Raw genomic sequence first — 5,098 nt, forward strand, 5'->3', positions numbered from 1 at the left:
ACACGCTTGAGGTATTCGGCCAATCACAACGCACTGGATAGCTGGCCAATCAGAGCACACCTCGCTTTTCCGACCGATGAGCTTTGTAAAAATCGATGCGTTTCAGAAAGGCGGGGCATAGAGGAGAAACAATAATTTACATTATGTGGAAAATAATGTGTTTTTTTAACCTTAAACCGCATAAACACATTGCATTATACCAAATACACAAAATAATGTTCTTTTTAGCAACATCATATGGCCCCTTTAATGTAGCCCTGCCCCTTTTCAGCACTGTGCTCATTGTCTTCTCTCATCCGGTTTGTATATTTTTACTGTCATACGGATTTATGAATAAAACGCTCATTTTAAAAATCTTCCCTTGACATTTGTTATCACATCCGCTTCGAACATTACAATGCTGATAACTTTTGTTAACTCTATAGTAAGTAAATAACTTTTGTTAACTCTACAGTAAGTAAATCATAATTACTCTTCAATAGTAGAGCTACCACAAAAACAGAAGCCTAAAGACAAAATCCTAAAGATGGCAGCACACTTGTTTCTCTGACATATTAGGTCAATACAGAACAACTGTCAATGAAAGCTTAAAATACTGATGCACCTGGATCATAACATGAAAACATGTGTCTTTGTTAAACCATCACTGTGCTTGTTTCACATTGAGATTATATCATACCCTACTAGACTCAATCCAGACGGTATAATCCCAGACCCCTACACCCCCTCTTATACAACAGACACAGTGGGATTCATTTATGGATTAGAAAAAGCTATCTGCAGTATTTTTAGTCTGAATGTACAAAAGACGAAACAGAGACACCTGGTAATCGTAAAGTTAAACTGCCACCAACATCTGAGTCGCTGACTTGGCTTTTTTGAGGCCTGTGAACAAAAAATGGCCAAACACAAAGAACAAACTGTTTTATAGAATGTATTAATTATAAAATGATGTTTTGTGTGTGTGTGTGTGTGGTGTGGTGTGGTGTGGTGTGGTAGAACACAGTGATCTTGCTGTTCTCACTCCTGCCCTGCTGATTAAATTATGTAACAGTATTAAACAACAAAAGCTCAGTACATGACCAGAAGGTAAAGATAGTTTCATGCAATCTATCTAATCCAATCTTTTACATCTTCATGAAGCAAATACATTGTTGTGACACCTGTGGACTACTATATTTCAACGTGCTATATTTGCAGTGTGATGCTTGGTGTGGTCCTACGCTTAAAAAAATGATTTAAAATAATTTAAATGAAACTTCTGTCATAATTTACTCACCCTCAAGTTCCAAACCTGTATGTCTTTCTGTCTTCTATGAAACAAAACAAGACATTGAAACCCTTTGAGTTTCAGTTTCCTTTGACAGTTTCAGTTTATGGACACATAAAAAAGTTACATTCTTCAAAATATGTTCTTTGCTGTGATGGTCAGAAGAATGATTTACCTTTCTTCATGTTTTCAGTAAGTTTTAATGTTAGCTGTTATCTAACAGTTAACAGCATTGTGCCAAATCGTTATTATCTTTAGATCTGCAAAACAATATATCATGATAATGTGGTACGTTTCTGATCGTGAGGAAAGGGGGATTTTGTGTTAAATTGATTTTGATGTGATTTTGGCCTACCTCCAGGTTGTGTACTTCTGTGAGATCCTGCACCAGAGATGAACCCCCATAGACAAGAATGACAATGCTAACAGACTCCTCTTTACTCCCTCCAATTAACTATGTTCTTTTGGAGGAAACTTTGTAGCCACTGCATCTTTGTTACTGACATAAACTAACAATCACCACATACAAATGTTCAGATGTTGGGTCTGTCTACACCATTATACTGCTCTGCTTTGTTTAACACGGGAGATTTTACTCATTAGCTCCATCATGTGATTTAACTAGGCGTCGTTGTCCTTTTCCCACAGATGAAGTCAGCGTATGTGTGGCCGGTAGCAGAAAGCAGCGGGTGTCTGGGGGATCAATCGCCGTTATTGTTGCAGTGTGTTCAGACGGTTTACTCACGAGCCTCAGCGTAATTAACGGAACGGCAGTCATGTACGAGTTTTTGTCTCGACACGTCGCGCTGAATCAAGCGCCACTCTAATAAGATGAGAAAAATAAAATTATTGTAATTCAATCCAGCAACATCTGTTCTGCCTCTTCTCCTCAGCAACTATTAGAGTTAAAGCTGTTCACACCAGAATCGATGACTATGGATAATTATAGAGAGAGATTAACATCCGTGCCAACTGACCATGTTCTTTTTTTTTAAAGCACGCGTTGCCGTTTTTCGCGTGCTTTTTAAAATAGGGAGGATTTTGATTGGCTGATTTTTTTTTTCTTTCGCTAGCTGGAGAAAAAAATATATTCTGGAAGTGATTAAGTTACAAAGACTTCTTTGATTGGTGCCGTTATCCTTATAGATTTGGTGTGGACTTATTCTCAAAATCAGAACAATTATTAGAACTTTAGTCCGCATAACCCTTTCTGGGGTACTGACCCCTGTCATATGGTATTTCAAAACCATTCATTCATTGATGGTATTGTATGTAGTGAACTAATACAATTAGATATCCTACTTGACCTTTTGATCTTTTTCTATATCATCAGTTCTTACATTTACTAAATAAATATATATTATTACAAATGCCTGTATATGTAGCCTACTGTTCTTTTTCTTCTTATCTCTCTCTCTTTTTTATGATTTTATTCACCCATTGCGATTACACCTGAAGCACTAGGCATCCACAGACCCCATGAAAAACATTGATTTAGGACAGAAAATTTGAGAGAAAAAAATTTCATTAAATGTATTTTTAGGTTTGTCTAAAATTATGCTGGAAATTAAAGAAATACATAAACACACACATTCACACCGTCCTTTATCTTTATTACCTTTTGATCTCATTCTTTCATACTCACACACACAAACACACAAAAATTGAAAGGTTATTTAGGCTAGTTTTAAGACAAACGTCAACTTCTAACAATTGCAGTCTCTAACAGACACACACGCACAATTCTCGTGTCCAAGTTTTTGTAAGTGCAACATTTGAAGAGTGATACTTTGCCTGATCGTCTCTTCTGAAATATTACCTTATTCCATCAGAAAAACAACTCCAGAAAAAACCAAAAGCACAAAAACCTACTTATTCTCAACCCAATGCCTCGAAATGACCACATGAAACAAATTAAATGTAGATTCAAGTCTGTAAAGTATCATTCCGAGCATTCAAATTAGTGTTCGTTTGTTCTGAAGTTGCTTTGTCTGAAGCCGTAGTAATGGAATTTAAAGCAGACGTAATGTTCCACATAAACTGAAAGGATTTTTCAGAGCAAAGGCAGAATTATACAATAAAACGGCTTTATCAATATGTTAAGGTACAGCCTGTAGGTGTGAGAGAAGGTGTCCATTATGACGATATGAGAAAACGTCTACCACACATCATTTCTCCTAATCCACATGCCATCGCTAGTTTAAGCAGTGTTTGCTTGTCTCTAGGGTGAAAAGCGGCGCTAGTTGCTGCTATCATCGTGAGCCATGATATGATGTCGTTGCCATTGTGATAAAGTGCCAGTCTAAAAGAGTTAGAACCTTAATTTTGAACCTTGTTGTAAAATGATTGATGTATACGCTGCCGTTTATCCTTTGAAAAGCTTGCAAGAAGGCAATAACTACCTGCCTTGAAGCAATTGTTTGCTTGTATTACTCTTGGCAAAAGTGTCGCCAGAACCGTTGCCAGTAATTGCTGTTATTTCTTTTCGTGTGTGTTGTTCTGATTTCCTGCTGGACTCTAGTGCCTTTAGGTGTGTATAGCTGAATAACTGTTGCCGTAGAAACGGATTATAACCACCAGACCCCTCAATTTCCATTTGATCTTGCTGATCACCTCAGAAAGAAGTCAAGTACCAAGCAGCGATAAGTGGAACCGGTTCGAACTGGAACAAAGCTAAAGCCAAAGCTGGTTTGGAGTTCTTCCGAATCCAGCAGGAATCAGCGTGGTTCGAAAAAATGAGCGGAGGTCATCCACAATGTCCACACATAAATAAATGCAAGTGTTTTATGTACAGTGTCTGTGTAGGTGTCCACCTCCGGTTGAAGTCCATAAAGTCTAGAGGAGATTTTTCCAGCATTACTTAGCTAATACACACACATACGCTTGCACTCACTCACACACACTCAAGCACCTTTTATCAAAAGGGAGAAGGAACGAAAACAACAAAAAAGCTATTTGGCTTCTGTTTGTCTCAATGTGTTTAATGCGTTTGTGTTTGCGCTCGTGCAAAATCATTTCTGTCTCAATTTTCTGCATCACAGAACAACCACATCGGCCCTTGCTTTCAAGTGCGACCACAATAAGTTCAAATAAGAATCAGATGTAATTGGATTTTAACGCTTTATAAATTGTCGCCTTGTCAATAGAAACGTCTAAAATGAGTTGATTTCGACTCTGTGAGATCGGTTTCTATTATAGACTTGTTTAAACTCATCAAATGAATATTGCTGTTCATCCCTAACGGCAATTACATGATCATCCAGTGGTTTGTACGTCTCTCTGGCAACAGAAACACACAGAGAGAAACAAAAACTTTTAGAATTGGATTAAACAGTGCTTCTGTTTTTTTTTTCTGGGTTTGAGTAACCTGAACTCCTCGACGGTTTCATTTCAGTTCTCATCAAACAAAATCTGAGACGCTTTTAAACTTTTAACCTGCCAATTCACCGATAATGGAGCCATCAAACCTTCAGACCGAAGTAAAGATCCGCTCCACACCCGAGCACCGAAGGCGCCACACAAACACATAAACACACAAAAGCGCACACACACACACACACACACCCACACACACACAAACAATCCGGACTATTGTAACTGAAATGGCCCAGTTCTCATTATGGTGTATTAGTATTGACTGCGTGACACGCAAATTGTGTCGCTGTTATAAGACATGGAAGCCACTGTTGAATTGTGGGCTGGTGCTTGACACTCTGTAAGCTGCTGCAGCATCAAGTGTTCCATTTCCTGTTGCTTTCCTAGTCTTTATCTGCAATTTATCGGCCCTGGACCCTTCCTTCCCCCCCCCCCCCAACGCCCGTTGTGTTT

Source organism: Sinocyclocheilus anshuiensis, unplaced genomic scaffold (assembly GCF_001515605.1).
Source record: "Sinocyclocheilus anshuiensis isolate Anshui unplaced genomic scaffold, SAMN03320099.WGS_v1.1 scaffold670, whole genome shotgun sequence".
NCBI lineage: Eukaryota > Metazoa > Chordata > Actinopteri > Cypriniformes > Cyprinidae > Sinocyclocheilus > Sinocyclocheilus anshuiensis.